The 18,792-nt window shown below is 38.6% G+C and overlaps 1 protein-coding gene across 8 annotated transcripts in view; it reads left to right on the top strand.

Annotated features, from left to right (window-relative positions):
- Nucleotides 1-18,792, top strand: part of Sox5 (SRY-box transcription factor 5) — an 884,924-nt gene that overhangs the window by 425,680 nt on the left and 440,452 nt on the right. For 6 of the 8 annotated variants that reach the window (XM_048335235.1, XM_048335233.1, XM_048335234.1 and 3 more), the window contains one exon: nt 143-216. The exons of the other annotated variants lie outside the window; for them this stretch is intronic. The gene's annotated coding sequence lies outside the window, so the exon portion shown is untranslated. The remainder of the gene's footprint in view (nt 1-142; nt 217-18,792) is intronic. 8 annotated transcript variants of the gene reach the window in all.

Below are 18,792 nucleotides of genomic sequence, written 5' to 3'. Positions count from 1 at the left end.
AGACTGTCCTGTTTGATCAAGATGGCGTGACATGAAATTCTAAGTAATTATTTAAAAAAAATTGAAAACCTGTGTACCTACTGTTTATAATAATAATGTTAAGATCAGCAAGGTGAGGAAGCCATGTTCATTTCTGTTGTAGCTTCCGGATCTCACTTCCAACATCACTGAAGCATTTCCGGCCTGAGAAGTTGACATCCAATGAACATTTCTTGAGTAAGTAAATGGCTTTTCTTTGGTTAACTTTGGTTGCTGGAATGTAGAGTTCTTACTACATTGTCCTTTGTGTATTTTTGCCATTCAAAATGTGGAAGATTACAAAGGAGTGAAAGAAATGGAATGTGTGTATTGGACCTGGATAAATTTGTACTGATTTTAAAATGTTGACATCATGCCACCCTTATTCTACCCAGCAATTATTTGAGCTTTATGTCAAGTGTATGCAGTTTCTTCTTTTATGCGAACCATATCAAGTTTTTAACATATTCTGAAAAACCAACCTACTTTCCTTCCTTCTCTCCTCCTTCCTTCCTTCTTTCCTTCCTTCCTTCCTTCCTTCGTTCCTTCATTCCTTCATTCCTTCCTTCCTTCTTTCCTTCCTGTCTGTCTCATTTTCTTCTCTTTCTCTTTCTTTCTCTTTGTGCTAATACTGGTACTTGAACTCAAGGCCTGAGTGCTGCCTATTGGTTTTTTTTGGTTTGTTTTTTGGCTCAAGGTTAGAGTTGTACCAATTGAGCCACAGCTCCACTTCTGACTTTTTGGAGATAAGAATCTCACAGGCTTTTCTATCTGGATGGCTTTGAACTGTGACCCTCAGATCTCAGCCTCCTGAGTAGCTGGGATTACAGGAGTGAGCCACCAGCATGTGCCAACTAATTCATGTCAAAATTTTTATTGTTGCAACCATGTTACAGTTGTGTTTCTATCATCAATGAATGCAAGAAAGGACCTTGTCTGTAATCTATCCATTTTTATCTGGGTCATGCTGACTTAGTGAGGCTTTACACAGTCCTCACTATATGTTTTAAAAGCTGTGTGTTTTGGCTGGCACTAGTGTAGCAATTGAGAAATTATTTAGTCATAGACAATCTTACTTAGACACAGGAAAAGCCATCAAATCATCATATCCTTTCGAATCTCTCTGTTTTTTCGGGAGGCTGCATTACTTCTGGGGATATTAAGTGACTCAGATGTGTTGGGAAAATTCACAGTTTCCATCATTGCTCACATGCCTTGACTTTATTACTTACGATTAGAAATGGCATTTTATCCTGCCAGGGATGTGGAAAAGGGTAAGAGCTGCATAGGCTTGGGAGAAAGAAAGAAAGAAAGGAAGAAAGAAAGAAAGAAAGAAAGAAAGAAAGAAAGAAAGAAAGAAAGAAAGAAAGAAAGAAAGAAAGAAAGAAAGAAAGAAAGAAAGAAAGAAAGAGAAAGAAGGAAGAAAGAGAGAGAGAGGAACGAAGGAACGAAGGGAAAGAAAGAAGCAAAAAAAGAAGGAAATACAGTATTGACACCACGAAATAAAGCAAAGCAAATAACTGAAGATTTAGGAATGTTCAAATCATATGATGTGAAAGTTAGGAAGATTATAGGTAAGGACAAAGGGGAAGGAAGAGAGGAAGGGAAGGAGGGAGGAAGGAATGAAGGAGGAGGAGAAGAGGAAGAATAAGAAGGAGGAAGAGGAGAGGAGGAGGAAGAGAAGGAGGAAGAAGAGGAGGAGGAGGAAAGGAAGAAAAGAGGAAGGAAAGAAGGAAGGAAAATAGGAAGACAGAAATAAGGAAAGAAAGAAGACATTTAGTGTAGAATGTATGTAACAAATACCACTCTTCTCTGTCTTTCTGTCTCTCTCTCTCTGTCTTCCCCACATCCTCCTTCTTATTATCTTTAAGTAGTTGTACAAAGGGTTTTCAGCCATGAGGTATGATTCAAATGTTTGAGCACCAGCCTGGAGTAGAAATAGTTAAGGGACAGTGCTTAGGCTGTGTTCAAATCAGTATCAGTATAAGTGTGTATCAGCACATACACTAAAAACCTTCTGTTTAACTTTTATTTATTTATTTATTTTTTGCCAGTCCTGTGGCTTGGACTCAGGGCCTGAGCACTGTCCCTGGCTTCTTTTTGCTCAAGGCTAGCACTCTGCCACTTGAGCCGCAGCGCCACTTCTGGCCATTTTCTGTGTATGTGGTGCTGGGGAATCGAACCCAGGGCTTCAAGTATACGAGGCAAGCGCTCTTGCCACTAGGCCACATCCCCAGCCCCCTGTTTAACTTTTAAAATAGAGAACTTTTTAAGGTAAATGTCACTTGAATGAGAAATTTCTCTGGTCAGTTTTTAGCACATTTGACCATTCCCAACTTCTATCATATGTTGGAGACTGTGTGCACTCATGCCAGTCCTGGGGCTTGAACTCAGGCCTTTGGCACACTGTCCCTGAGCTCTTTAGCTCAAAGTTAATACTCTACCACATGAGCCATAGCTCTGCTTCTGGCTTTCTGTTGGTTCCTTGAAGATAAGAGTCTCTTAGCTTTTCCTGCCTGGACTGGCTTTGAACCATAATCCTCAGATCTCAGCCTCCTGAGTAACTAGGATCATATGCATGAACCACCTGCACTGGCTTGGGTTGTCATTTTTATGTCAACAAATCAGTTTTATATGTGACTTCTAAGTCACTATAGAGACAAGATAGCTTTATTTTTTCACTTAGTACTTTTTGCTACAAATAGCTCACAGAACATTGAAACTCACAATTATTGATTAAAGTCATAGAATTGTTTACTTTCTACTTATAGCAATTCTTCTTGTGCTTTCAATGACAATTCAGAAAACCTGGCTTTGAGGTGTTAATTTCTTTCTATCAACTCCTCCTCTTATCAAGATTCACTCTTGCTATCTATATAGCTAGTCAGTGTACATACCTTATATGTTATTTATTTGAATTGTCTTTAGTGCATACTTCAATAGCTCACAAGGGTCAGAGAGAGTTCACATGATAGGAAAAAAGAATGGCTTATAGTATTTTCTTCCTTCCTTTCCTTTCTGCAGCTGATATTAACTGATGTTCGTTTGAGGGTGTGACTGCCATTTTTGTGAAATATTGGGAATGTAATTTCACCAGAGAGTGACTTTTTTATTGTGTGTGCATCATTGACATGCCTGGCAAAGACTTACAGTCATCCTGTTGTATTTAAGAGAGATAAGAATGGAATGTGTGTGTGTTCACTTAAACATCCAAATCTACAATAAATGAATTCTCTGTTTGGGGGAAATAATATCCTCTTCTATTTATCAGCATTAAACAAATCCCAAAGTTGTTATCACCATGTGAATAGTCTACTACTTTAATTTGTGTTTCTTTCTCCTGTCATCCTGAAATACTGAGCATACGGCTGTGATCATAATATGTCATTTATAACAATGCATTTGAACGACATCAAGAATCTGTTTAAAGCTGGTGCCCGGAATCCTAGCTAATCTGGAGGCTGAGATCTGAGGATCACAGAGCTGAGGTTCAGATTTAGTGAGGGCAGACAAATCCTGGAGATTCTTCTCTGAAATTAACCAGCAAAAATGAAGGGATTGGAGCTGTGGCTCCCATAGTAGAGCTTTGGCTGTTCAGAAAAGCAAACAAACAACAAAAAACAGCCTAGTGAGATCAAGAGGCCCTGAGTTCAAGTCCTAGTACTGATACGCAAAGAAAGAAAGGAAGGAAGGAAGGAAGGAAGGAAGGAAGGAAGGAAGGAAGGAAGGAAGGAAGAAAGGAAGGAAGGAAGGAAGGAAGGAAAGAAGGAAAGAAGGAAGGAAGGAAAGAAGGAAGGAAGAAAGAACAGCAGAATAAAGTTAGTACACATGAGCTTTGACTCAGTGTGAATTAAGGTAATAACACAGGAGCTCTGCATCTTAAACTTTGTGTAGAGTTTCTTGCTTATCCAGATAAATATATAAAGTGCACATGCTAAACTGATTTGTTCACATAAAAATTACTCACCAAGGGGCTGGGAATATGGCCTAGTGGCAAGAGAGCTTGCCTCCTATACATGAGGCCCTGGGTTCGATTCCCCAGCACCACATATACAGAAAATGGCCAGAAGGGGCGCTGTGGCTCAAGTGGCAGAGTGCTAGCCTTGAGCAAAAAGAAGCCAGGGACAGTGTTCAGGCCCTGAGTCCAAGGCCCAGGACTGGCAAAACAAACAAACAAACAAACAAAAAATTACTCGCCAAGCCATCTGCCAGTGGCTTCTAATTGTGATCCTTGCTACACAGATGGCTGAGATCTTCAGATCAAAGTTCAAAGCCAACCAGACAGCAAAGTCTATGAGATGCTTATCTCCAATGAGCCACCAAAGAGCTAGAAATGGATCTGGGGTTCTAGTGATAGAATATTAGCCTTGAGTGAAAAAGCTAAGGTCTAGCACTCAGGCCCGAAGTTCAAGCCCCAGTTTTGACACATGACCCCAAAAGAATTACAGAGTAATGGCCAATTCCAATGTCAAGAGGCAAGCCCAGCGATCTTAGTCCATTACCTTGAAGACTGACCTTAAGTATCTCTAGGCATTGAGTTTTATTGGAAAATACAGAAGGGGTATTAGGATGCCAAAAGTTGTTTAAGTTAGTGAAGTGTCAGAATGTCTAATGCGGTCAATTATCATTTATAAATGGAACTACCCCAGGCTGGGGGAAATGACTCACTGGGTTGTACTTACTGTTATTATTGCCAGTTTGGTCAATTTCCTACAAGACTAAAGAAATCAACAGTTAAGAGACATCATTCTAAGTTGTGCACACTGGTGGCTGTCACTTGTCATCCCAGCTATTTAGGGGGCTGAGATCTGAGGATCACAGTTCAAAATTAGACAGGACAGGAAAGCCACTGAGACTCATATCTCCAATGAACCTCCAGAACCAGAAGCAGAGTTATGGCTCAAAGTTGTAGAACACTAGCCTTGAGCCAAAGAGCTTAGGAGACAGCGCCCAAGGTGTTGAGTTCAAGCCCAGGTCTGGTGCGCGCAGACACACACACACAAATCCCAGAATTCTCTAGCTGTTTTTTTTTTAAAAAAAATATTTCTGACTAGTTCTGAATGGGATAGGGATAAACATGAAAGAATGACTACCCATAACATCGCTTTAGAATTTGAGTTATCTTCCTAGGCCACTCATATTTTATAGTAAGTAAAGATAGTCGGGAAGATACTTATAGAAATGCTAGTTGTATAAATTTGTGATGTTTCTCAATTACATTAGTTGAGAGAGGTGCTTTTTAACTTTTTTCTAAGAGATTATTTACAAGTGAAATGAATGGAAGGACTGTGATTCTTTCACTTTAATATGCCTATTGCATTTTATTTATAATTATTTCTGGATATGGTATCATTTAGTTTGGGTTCTAGGTACATGAACAAATATTCCCACTTCTTTCTTTTATGCTATTTTTCTGGCTCTGTATTTCTTGGTGTTTGAAATGTTCCTTGGTTTTATTTATTCACTGAAGTAGCTTTAAGTGACTCTTTTGGAAGTTCAGTGACTTTAATAAAGCTTTCATTGTCCCTGAGAATGGCTATCAGAGTTTGTACACCCCTATGTTGTGGACAGGAGGGGGAGATAGGCTGAAATATAAACACTGGTTTCTTTCCATTGATTAACTTTTACCAAATTAATACACATGCACAGACTAAAGCTTGTAAAAATTAAAAGCTAGGTGGCATTCGAATAGCATATACACACTCCTCAAATTCTGTTTTGTAGCCTCAGTGTCTCTAGAAATCTTTTTTCATAGAATAGGTAGAACATACTCATAATTTGCGAAGTATAGGGTAAAGAAACAACAACTAAAAGACACTGAGAGAAAAATAATGGTGATTTCAGACAGACCTATAAAATTGCATTTGAGAGACTTAGAAGGGACATTCTCAGGAGACTGCTGGTTTGATCCTGTTTCATGCAGATAGCAGCAGTTAATATGGTCCTGTAGAAACTTAAAACATCTCTATTAGCAGCTTAATTGAGAAAAGGGGCGGGGAAGAGACTTAGAATAAACCGAAGTATGTGCTTTCAAGACAGCTTAATTGTTTACTGCACTTTTGTTCCTGGGCACCCATCAAATAAATAACCCCATAACACAAAGTTATCGTATTAAAGTAGATCACTTGTTAGGTAAAGTCCAGTCAGTCTCCTGGGCAAATGCCTTCTGTGTAACAATTTGGTATTGTTCAAAGGATTGTGGATGTGCATTCAACCCACTGTGGGGTGGGGAGGGAATGTTGGGTTTGGAAAGGATTTGCTTCCATCTTTCATTTAAAAAAATAATTTCTTCCCAGGGACCAGGGAGATTCAAGTTCCATGAAGTAGAGGACTTTACTGGGTTTTCTGACTGGTTCAGCCCAAGGAAAGGGAAAAGCCAGTGGGAAGTCACTGGGAACTCCCTGAATGAAGTGATGTCTTCATTAGCAGCCACACGTGCTCACCAGATGTGCATCAGGGAGGGAAGGAGGGAGGGAGGGAGGGAAGAAGCAGGGAGAGGTATCATGGAGCAAGGAGAGACACGAGTAGCTTCCTGTTCAGAGGGAAGAATCTGCTTCCACGTGCATTGTGCTAGAGCAAAGGGGAAGCCAGGGAGCTGAAGACACAATTTGTATTTGTGGCTCTTCCAAGAGGCACAACTTTTGGGGAGTCTGTGTGTGGGTGCGGCAGCCCTCTGTCTAATGGCATCCATGTCATACATGTAGGGTTTCAGAATATAGAGCAGGTTTAGGAAACCTAGAAATGGCTTTCACTGAATAAGAACTTTGAACAAACATGTGATACTGTGAAGCCTACAAATACAACGAAGCATCTTTGGATGTGCCCTTATTTCTGATGAGTCAGGTAGCAGAGGGTCAGCTTGCCTCTTCCCTATAGAACTGTGTCAATACTCCCCATTCTTCTGAATGACAGCTGGGCTTCTTCCTCTTATTATCTCTAAGTTGTGCGAAGAGCTTTCAATGCAACATAGCTGGGGAGGCCAATAGCGCGTCTTGATCCTTGCCATTCCTCCCATCCTTCTCTCCCATCTCCCCTCAAGTTTCTGGGTTCCATGATTCCTAGTCCACATTGATGATTAGGACTGCATTCCACTCTGAAGACAGAATGGAACATTTTGATGTTGCGGGAAATGTAAACTTACACAATGACATCACACATTGGAATTTCATATATAAAGCATGGAGGCTCTGTTATTTATTTATTTAAGGCCTAGATGATGATGATGATTATTTTAAAAAATCATCTTGCAATGGTCCTGTGTTTCAAAGTACTTTTTTAAAAGTTCGGCACTAAAAATCTTGAACACATATTTTCGTATATAAATGATCTGTGAAAACCTTGGATTTCATAATGGAATCTTTGTTCAAGACTGGGTAGGGATATAACATAATTCTAAGGCACTGCCTTTTTTTGGGGGGGTGATACTTTATGACTTCCATTCCTAATGTGCTAGTCAAATCATAAAGGCATTTTGAAGAAATAAAAAAGACTAATACTAGAAAAGTTACTTGAAATGGCTTTAGCAATACATCATTAAAGCCTTTCTTCTTTACCTGAAAGGTATATTTATTTCTTGAGCTTTTTATAGTTCATGGACCCATTTCATATTTTGACAAAAATCTGTGGAATGTCTCATGACAAATATGTTTGTCCATATATTTTTAATGCAGTTCATATATCTGAGAATTCTATTTTAGAGCTTAATAATGATGTTGATGATGATAATAATAATAATTCAAGAAAGGAAAACAGAATGTTATAGAGCAATAATAATAATAATACAAGAAAGAAAAACAGAATGGTATAAAGAGGGCTGTATTAATAGCGATAATCAGGATAAGACAGGATTGTGATGAATAGTTCTCTTCTTTCTTTCTTTCCTCTCTTTCCTTCCTTCCTTCCTTCCTTCCTTCCTTCCTTCCCTCCTTCCCTCCTTCCCTCCTTCCTGTCTCTTTCTTTCTTAAAATGGGATTTGTTCTTACTTCACTTAAGCCATGCCCCCAGCCTGGCATTTTGCTAGTTAATCCTAAATGGAGTCTCTTGAGTGGAAATTTCAGTGAAATTGAATTTGTTCATTAACAGGGGTGTGGTGACTGTTAGGAAGCAATGTTCTCAGGTTTGCTTTCTTCAGTTAAGTGTTTTTTTTTTTTTCAGACAGTAATCCAACAGACTTTCCCTTTCAGTTAGATTTCCTAAATAGTTTATTACAGTTAAGCCCACTTGTATATGACTGCCATCATCTGATTGAATGAATGAATGAATGAATGTCTTCATTTTAAAGTATTAGTAGCTGCTAAGGTTAACAGCAGGAAATGTACTCTCAAGTAATTCTTAATATGGTACTTGTTATGAAAATGTAACTTATGATTATAGTGTTTTGAATTGAACAATTAAATATATTTAATCACAAATAATTGGTATATTGCATCAAATCCTTACTATAATGATAATGTACTACAGGTTAAGCTAACTGGCTTTCTTGTGGGTTAAAATACAAAAGATACTGGTATTTTCAGGAAATGAATATATTTGGGTGGCATTTAAAAGTGAAAATTATAAGGAACTTTCCAAGGTAAGAACGTGTAGAAAAATAATATTTCTAATGATATCTTTATTTCCACCCTGCTTTGTATTATCATTCTCATGTGAGCTTTGATTTCTTTTGGGATATCAAAGCACTACTGAAACAGTGATGAGTATATAATATTACCCATTACTGTTATTTTCCCCATTATTTATTTACTGATTCATTTGGTCCTTCTCTCCCTCCCTTTCTCCTTTCTTTCTTTCCACCCTCCCTCCCTTCCTTCCTTCCTTCCTTCCTTCCTTCCTTCCTTCCTTCCTTCCTTCCTTCCTTCCTTCCTTCCCCCTCTCCCTCCCTCCCTTCCTCCCTTCCTTCCTTCTGTCTTGGTCTCTCTCTCTCTCTCTCTCTCTCTCTCTCTCTCTCTCTCTCTCTCTCTCTCTCTCTCTCTCTTTCTCTTTGATCAGCAGAGAAATCCAAACATTCTTATCTCCAATGAACAACCAAAAACTGTAAAGATAATCTCTGTTTCAAGTAGTAGAGTACCAGTCTTAAGTGAAAAGGCTAAGGAACCATGGTCTAAACCTTGAGTTTAAGCCCCAGTATCAGCACAAAAGCACAGGCAAAAGACATTAGAGAAAATAAAGACACCTTAAATTTGATATTATGATTGTCATCATTGTGTGGAGAAAATCACACTTTGCAACATTTCACTGTGTCTTCCCTATGTCAGAACATTTAGTCATTACTATGACACAGAAAAAGAAAATATGGCTATTTATTTTTGAAACCTAATTGGTTTTGCTTCTAAGAAGCACGGACTTATCTGTTGACTTAGATCCGAAACATTCCCGTGTCCGTGCATCATCCTTCCTCTTATTTGTTTTCAGAAACAAATTAAAAAAAAACATACTTTGAATGCACTAAATAATCCTAAATAGATGTTTGGTGCTAATTAGTGTATGGTTTGAATTGTAATTATGTCATCCTGAGGGACTTATAAATATAGTCTAGTTAAAATGTGACTCAGGCTTCAGACATCTACGGTGGAGGCATACATTCATTATTATTCATTTAAAGCCCTCTGGTTGGAGCTGTAAATGTAATCCAGGAAAAGATGGGAGGATTTGACTTTTATTGTCATGACTTCCTACAGCAGATCTCGTCGTTAGACTCCTGTACTAAAGCTGGGATTACATTAACTTCCCTGTTTGGTTTTGAAATCAATCTGTTTATGATATTGTCACAGCACCATGCAAAGGCAACCAGGTAGAAGAGGCCACACATTTTTCCTAATGGAATCATCAATGCCAATTTTATTTGATTTTATTTTTTTACTGTCCCAATTATAGTTGAACCTCTCGATTCACCCCTTGGATGCAGAATGGCTTGAAAAGGCTGATCCCCATGTACTCTAATGGTAGAGGAATAACCTCTCGCATTTCTCCGTCAGTGCTCAGCAGCGAGCAGCCCGTAGAGAGCCCTACGAAGGAGTTTTACAGTGACTAGGCCACAATGATCTCCTGCCCTCCAGTCTTCCATGTGGATGGTAGAAAGAAAGAAAAAGCACTCTGGTTGCAGAAATGGTGAATGTTGGGGAAGTTCTGAACTACACAGAGGCATAAAAGGATCTCAAAGCCAGCAGCCATGGTTCCCACAGTGTGAGCCACGGAATATGTTGACGTTTGGAAGTGAAAGAAAGCACAGGACCAAGGGTGAGCAAATACAGTCATTGCATGAGACGCACATCAGGTGAAAAACTGGATGAAGTCACTTGAGGTATAGGCATGGCAGGGCAAATAATGGATTTGAGAGGTGACATCGATCAAGATGTATTGTAGTCATAACCTGACCTAACGGAGCTGTAAACTCTTTGTACAACTACTTAATAAATTTTTTTTTTAAAGGGAAGGGAGTGAAAGCATAAGGAAATCAAATTGCCAGATGAGAGCCAGGGACTAGAAGAACATCCAAGAACGGTGTGGTCATCAGAGCCAGTTCAGAGAGGACCCTGCAGACTTGTTAAAGGTCTTTCTCTTAGCTTGGTGTTGGAAGGGCAAGAGAGTTTGCTAGGGCTGGATTAGCATTTTCAAAAGATGGTTCTAGAAGGTTCTAGAATATACTGGAGAGAAACAAGGCTGGATAAAGGATACATATATATGTATATATATGCACATACATATATGTTTATATGTGTAAATTTATATATATACACATGTACATATGTGTATATATATGTGTGTACATGTGCACATGAATAGATGTATATGTGTATATATATGATATATATTATTAAGTGTCCAGGGTATGCCCATTACAATCTGTCATTTTTGGAAGAATGTGGTCTGAATATTGGGGAAATGGATTTGAAGACAGGATGGTGACTCTGACTGTGGAAGAATTGACATCAGATAAAGAGTCATCCACTTTCCCTTTCTTAGGACTTTTCATCTGCCCTTAAAAAAAATGCCCTTGTTCTACTTGTGCTAGTACCTCAATATAAGAACTTTCACAAGCTTTCATGTATGGTTTGGAAACACAGCATGGGAGTTAGTACCCACTTCCTGCCATCTTGCTACGTACTTCCTGAATAGCAGTGTCCTCAGACTTTGAAAGATGTTTAGGAGAAGGGATCTTAAGAGCAAAGACTCGCTCATTTCCTGGATGTTGTGAATAATTCTTAGTCTTAAGAGCTCTTAGCCTTAATTTTTAGTCCAGAGCAGTATTTAGAACACACTAAAGAAGAGCTGGGAGAGTTCATGAGTTTAATTTCAGACATGCTGACTTTTAAATACCTTGTAACCACATCAAATGAAGGCACAGAAGGAGCCAAGAGTTACTGGAGTAGGCAGTAGAATTAATAGTAGAATTAAAGTCGAGACAGCAGAATAGAAAGTTTTATATTTGTGTGCCAGACCTGGGGCTTGAACTCAGGGCCTGGGTACTGTCCCTGAGCTTTTTTCTTCAAGGCTGGTACCTTACTACTGGGGCCATATATGTAATAAATATGTAAATATATAATAAATATCAGTCATAGTCATCAGCTTTTTGCTCAAGGCTATCCCTCTACCATTTGAACCATAGCTCCACTTCTGGCTTTTTCGGTGATTAATTGAAGGAGTCTCACAAACTTTCCTGCCCATGCTGGCTTTGAACCAAGATCCTCAGCTTTCACCCTCCCCAGTAGCTAGGATTACAGGTGTGAGCCACCAGCACCCAGTGACTTGGATTTTGAATAAAAGAAATAAAAACAACAATAACAGAGCCCCAACATCCATATGTCCATTGTGAATTCATTGGGTCTTCATGGAATACATCATACGTGCCAGGAATTGCAAACTATCCTTGGGAACCTTTATCTGTTAACATAGGAATAAAAATGTGATTGTAAGTAAGCAAGTACAGGTGTTCTTGCCATTTCAGGCCTATACTTCTGAAATCTAAAACCTCCGATATAAATAACCTTTGGGTATGGACTTTGTTGTTTGTAACACTGTAAGCACTGATAGGCACTTACCCGGATATCTTCCTGACCATAAGCTAAAGTAGAGTAAACGAATGCTTTTTTAGCACTCGCGTTGACTTTAGCGGGACATTAGAAAACAAAGCGATGGCTGGGCACAGCTGTCTGACTGCTGCAATCCTAGCTACTCAGGAAGCTGAGATCTGTGGATCACGGTTCAAAGCCAGCCCTGGCAGAAAAGACCGTGAGACTCTCATCTCCAGTGAACCACCAGAAAACCAGAACTGGAGCTGTGGCTTAATGTGGTAGAGCACTAGCCTTGAGCAAAAGAGTTCAGGGACAGCACCCAGACCCTGAGTTTGAGCTCCCTGACCACCACCACCACCAACAACAACAACAAAGTAATTCAATATTGTGGAATTTAACAAACTATTCAAGATAGTGGTAAAAAAGAGTTAACTATTGTTTCTAAAGGGACTGATTTCACTTTTCTACACTATGAAATTCTACTTGGAAAGATAATTTCCTTTATTATTTCATGCTATGAATGTCACCCAATAAATATATCAAGTGAATTTTGTCTCATCAATTTCCTTCTTTGTTTTACTATATTAGATTAATTGAAAGAAAAAGTTTAGTGAGACACATCACACATTGACTTAGATTTAACCCCTCCTGTAATTGCTATGTGACACCTATGTAAATTAAAACAACCACCAGAATTCACAAAGCACCGGAATTCACAGGAGTTTCCTCAAGACTTGAATTTTGCTTCAACACAATGAATTGACTAAATTTGATAACATTTCAGGTATATCTAAGTATATGTAAAAGTTTTTAAGCATGAATTCCAAATTATTACAGTTACAAGTGGTATGGAAGTAACGAGTAAGGATCCATAATAGCACACTCATATTATAATACAAATATAAGCACTCAGAACCCTAAATATTTTTGTGTCATTCTTAATTATAATTTGGGATTATCGATGATTTTATTATATCTAGTTGCAAAATATTTATTTATAATAATAAAACCTGAGTTTGTCTTTTCATTAAGCAAAATCGAGTAAGCTTAGCAGTCCAAACCAAATTTATTTACCCTACAAAAATTCCAGAAATGATACTATTGAATACAACTTGCATATAAATTAAGAAGTATGATTACTAACAAATTAGAATAAATAATAAACAGAGTTGCATAAAAAAGTGCAAAAATAAAACTGTATATAGACTTTAAAATTTATAATATTACTCTAGATTTTTTTGTGTGTGTGTCAGTCATGGGACTTGAACTCTGGGCCTGGGCGCTGTCCCTGAGCTCTTCAGCTCAAGCCTAGCACTCTACCACTTTGAACCAAAAGCCTCAGATCTCAGCCTTCTGAATAACTAGAATTACAGGCATGAGCCACCAGTACCTGGCTTAGAAAAAAACTTTTACGTGTGTGTGTGTGTGTGTGTGTGTGTATTGGTGGTGTCCTTGAACTTTTTTTACTCACAGCTAGCACTCTTCCACTAGGACCACAACTCTACTTCTGGCTTTTTAATAATTCATTGGAAGTAAGAATCTCATGGACTTTCCTGAGCAGGCTGGCTTCAAACCACAACCCGTACATTAACTGACAGGTCATAAGCAAACAGGCAATGTTCAAATATCAATAAAAGGTTCAGATAATTTACAAACTAAAATAACACACTTAAGAATACTACCAGCTGGGTGCCAGTGTCTCACCATTGTAATTTTACCTTTTCTGGAGGCTGAGATCTTAGGATGTGCGGGAAAGTCTGTTAACACTCTTACCTCCAATTAACCACTGGAAAGCCAAAGCAGAGCTATGGCTTATGTCATAGAAAGCTAGTCTTGAATGAAAAAACTAAAGGACAGCATGTAGGTCCTGAGTTCAAGTTCCAATACCAGGACAAAGCAAAAACCAAACAACAACAGAAACCTACAAGCAACAGCAACTCCTGAAAAAAAAACACAGTCCAAAAGATAAATGTACTCGTCATTCATTCATTCATTCATTCATTCATTTCCTTTTCTCAGAGGAGACAGAAACACAAGCAAGCTCTTTAAACAAAGTGAATGTATGGAGGTGAACCAGAATATGGACAGTGCATTGGAAATTCATCTCCCAAAGGCCAGATTGGTTGTATAGTTAATTCACTGCCAAAAAGGAATTGAATTATTATAAATGACTATGAATACAATTTGAGGGGGGCAGTACTAGGATTTGAATACAGGGCTTTGACTTAGTGCACCCCTGAAAAACTCTACTACTTCAGCCATAGGTCTACATCTAAACAGATGTAGACCTTAAAATGTAAACAACAAAAACACAATCCAACACACTTTTTTTGAATAGGCTCACCATCCCAACATGCTCAAGGACTTATCTCAGTATCTGATGCTTATTACTCTGAACCACGCCTCCAACTCCTATTTCGTTTTAATGTAAAGGATTTCAAGGACAAGACCATGGAGGTAATAATTTCAGTGGTCTAAAAAGCTGAACAGGAAGAGTTTCTTCAACCCTGGACTATTTGCTGTGACTGTGTAACAGAATCCTTGTCTCCAGAGGGAAATCTCAACAATTGTTTTGTTGTTGTCATTTTTAAACCATTGATTGCAATTGAATAGCAGCTGGGAAAATCTGTTTGGCACTGTGGGTATTGCTGATGAAACGTTGATGATTGAGGTGTTCGCTCTGACAATAAATGTTAAAAAGAAGTGTGTGGAGTTCTTTTAAGTTCTCTGCAGAGCATCTTAAAGATGGTTAGTGTCATCCAGCCTTTAGGAGAAGATGGTACATGACAAACTCAGAGGTCACAGCAACAGCAAAACACTTGGGAAGGATTTTTTTTTATAACTAGATCTTGAAAACATTCATTTTCAAGCCAAGTAGACCTGGAAAGATGTCTTCTCCCGTTGACATAACAATAAACCCCACTTATCTAACATGTGATTCTTCAAAGGAACATATTTCTAAATTGTCTCTGGTCTTGTCATCATCCAGTTCTAATCCACTAACATATTAAATCATATTGATTTAAAACAAAAGCCAAGAGAAACTGGTCCATGTGTCCCTGTGAATGTTTAATTTCATAGCATATTTATATAATATATAATAATGTAAAATATGATATATAATGTATATTATTATATATTATATAATGTTATAATACCTTACCTATAACAGGTATTAAATACACTATGTAATATATTCTATATTTTATATGATATAAAATATATAATACATTATATACATTATATATCATGCATATTATATAACATGAATTATAAAAATATATACTATACTTTATGCTACATAAAATACTTTATATATTTTATGTAACAAAATATAGTATATAAAATTTTATAATATGTTTATATACTATAAAATATTATATATAATATAAAAATATATTCTACATTATATATTATATACTGTATAATTATATTTTATATTATTTATAATTTTATTACATCTCATATTATATATTTTATATAAGTTGTTATATATTATATAGTTATGTTATACAAATATGTATTATATAATTATATGTTATATAGTATACACAAGACAGCCCCCACCCCCACCACCTATGCTCTTTGTCCTATCACTTGAGTTCTAAAGATATCTCTCTTTTACACACCAATCTATTTGTCATCGTCTCTCAGATAATGAAGTGTCTACCACTACTCTTTTCTTTCTCTGAGTTCAATTTACATTTTCCATAGTTGAACACCAGAAAAGTGTCATGTCCTCATGGAAATCTCCCACTACCTCCCTTAACAGTAGTTTTATGAGGCACTAGCAGCACAGTATTATTTTATATTTGTATGCATTGGATTGATTGCTGTCCATTGCACCATTGGGATGAAGGTCTTGTTCAGTTTTAGTCATTGTTTCATCTCCAGTGCCTAGCCGTGGTACTCAACCTCCTGCAAGACTCACTAAATATTTATTCAATGAGTGAAAGCATGAATAGGTGAAAGAATCACACAATTCCAGTGAGGAAAGGCTATATTTCATAAGTGAGGGCCTGTCAGAGAAGGACTGACTACAGAAGAATCAGTGAATGAGTAAATCTAGAATTCACCAAGGTTACCATTATGATTGTCTTCTGTGAAGGCAAACGGGGGCTGGAAATCTTGTCATATCACATTAGATGATACCAATCTGACAGGCCACCATTATCAAGAACTATCAATCATACCTGCTTCAGGTTTTTAAGCAGACCAATGAAATTATCCTAGATAAGAACTATAATTATATTCTTTCCTTCCCCTTCTCCTTTTTCCTCCCTCCCTTTCCTCTCCCTCCTCCTCCCCAGACCTTCCCTCCTCCTCTTTATCATCATCCTCCTCTTCTTCTTCCTCGTGTGTGTGTGTGTGAATGTGTGTGTGTGTGTGTGTGTGAATGTGTGTGTCCTGGGGTTTAAACTCAGGGCCTGGGCACTATCCCTGGGCTTTTTTGCTAAAAGCTAGTGCTCTACCACTTGAGCCACTGCTCCACTTTCAGCTTTTTTGGTGATTCATTGCTGATAAAAGGCGTCTCATGGACTTTCCTGCCCAGGCTGGCTTCAAACCATGATCTTCAGATCTCAGCCTCCCGAGTAAACAAGGATTCTAGGAGTGAGCCACCAGCATTTGTCCAAAATGATATTCTTAAAATTGCCTTAAGATACAGGTGTGGGTTCCATGAAGCCAGTAGATGACCTTTGTTTGCATTAGATGACTTTCTAATATTAAAATCCTGAAAAGTTGTATTCGTGTTTTGCCATTTGCATGAACTGCCTGACTTGCTGGAATTTGGCTGGATTACAGCAGACAGGGTTGTCATGGTCCTGAGAGTGGCGCATGCGTGGTGTTGACAGGGTGAAATGTGTAATGTTAGAGTGGAAGCCATGGCATCTTCAAGTCACTTAAATCCTCTCAGCTAATGAGTGTCTGCCATTCTGCCAACGTCAGCCTTTAGTGCAGGGTCTCAGAAAGGAAGCTCCCCCAAACTGCTAGGGGGTAGAGGTGGGGTGTCCCCAATGGGCTCCTCAGATCTCGGTGGGCATTCTCTTTGTCCTCCTTTCTAGGAGAAACAGAACTTGAAATGGAGTCAGAGGAGACAGTCTTGTCTTCTGCAATGTGGACTTGCGCAGACTGTACATGGCCGGCCATTGTATGTCAAAGCCTCGTTTCTTCTGTCATCTTCTCGCCATAAATCTAGCCTCCCATCACCGTGTCCATGTTCTGCTAGTGATGTCACCATTGGATTGTTTCTCTGTCGCTGCTGGCAAGGACCTTTGTCAGGAAAGGAAGCAAGCTGGCAGGCTCCATGCCAAAAGTGGCCAGCTTGCCCTGTCAACCAGCAGTTGTTGAGATGGGTTTCCTTTCGGGGGGCAGATCTCGCTTTTCTTTAATCACTGGTCATAATGAAGTTTTTGTCATATTAAAGAGGAAAAGAAGAGAAGTGATTGAGAATGGTTTCAGAGGATGACTGTGTCTCTCTCACGTCCAGCGACAAGGAGACTACAATAGACAGCTTTCAGAACTACATATGGTCTTCCTTCTGAGGGAGTTGATTAAGCGACTCCGGATGAAATTGAAATCCTGTGATTTGACCTTTGTCTGGCCTGGGAGGGCTGCAATTCGCATAACAATTTCCTTTTGTTCTTTGTTTGGAGTTATTAATCCAACATGAGCCTCGAATTAATCAGGAGTGGTGTGTGTGTGTGTGTGTGTGTGTGTGTGTGTGTCTATTTTGAATTCACAGCTCTGCTGCCGGTGTCTTTTTTAATTAAGGCCGAATGATAGCAGGCCTATAGCTCTGATTTGCCACACTTGGTAACCACACATTGAAGGATGAAGAGGCTAAACAGGCAGAATGAGATTAAGGTTTCACTTAATTGTTTTCTTCCTTTAACTACAGTGCACAGTGACTGAACCTTGTTAATTCTGGGCTGGAGAGTTCTTTTGTGTGTAGTACTTGTTTTGATTTGGGAGGGGTGAGGTACAGCGATTTCCCTCTCCCCCCCCCCCCAACACACATACACACCTAGGCTCACCTAAGTATCCTTAGGTATAACTAAAGAGATTACTCAAGTGATAATTTCCCCGAATGGTACGAGCTACCTCTTTCAGATACCTGGATGGTTGGTTGGTGGTAGGTCTCAAATCAAAGTGTTTTGACACCTTAGTTCCTAAGTTAATAGTCTTTGATGAACTACAGGTTTCCCAACATTGATTAGTGAAATTTTTGTAAGACTGAAGCACTAAGTAGTTACTGTATGATGACACATGTTATTCTAGAATTCGTTATTCTGTCATAAATTTTGCTGGAAGATAGTTAATTATGGGAAGTTCCTCATTAGATTTCAGCTTCAGGATGATAGCTCAGGCAAGCAGCATGGGAACCACAATGTATGCACTCCTGTGAGGGTTTGGTCATAACTTCTTGGTAAAAGTTTTTAATTGCCTTCATTCCTGCAACTGCCCCTTGAATTTGAGAACTATAAATGAGCCGATCAAATTATATGAAGAGTAATTGAGTTCCAACTTACTGAGCTCTTCTGCTTCTCCCTAGAAAGAAAATGGCTCCTCAGATGAGCAAGTCAGATCTGAGACACTGGCTTCACTTAATCACTGATTTTGTAGTGAATTTAGAAAGGTCTTTGTGTGAATCCACTGGTAACCTTGCTCCCACCGAGAGTCCCAGGAACCTAGGAGAATGTGTGCATCTTAGATGTATACTTAAGGCTTAAATAACGGTATAGAGCAGAAATAATTCAGCCAT

Source organism: Perognathus longimembris, chromosome 27 (genome assembly GCF_023159225.1).
Source record: "Perognathus longimembris pacificus isolate PPM17 chromosome 27, ASM2315922v1, whole genome shotgun sequence".
NCBI classification, from domain to species: Eukaryota; Metazoa; Chordata; class Mammalia; order Rodentia; family Heteromyidae; genus Perognathus; species Perognathus longimembris.
This window is presented reverse-complemented; position numbering and strand designations above follow the sequence as displayed.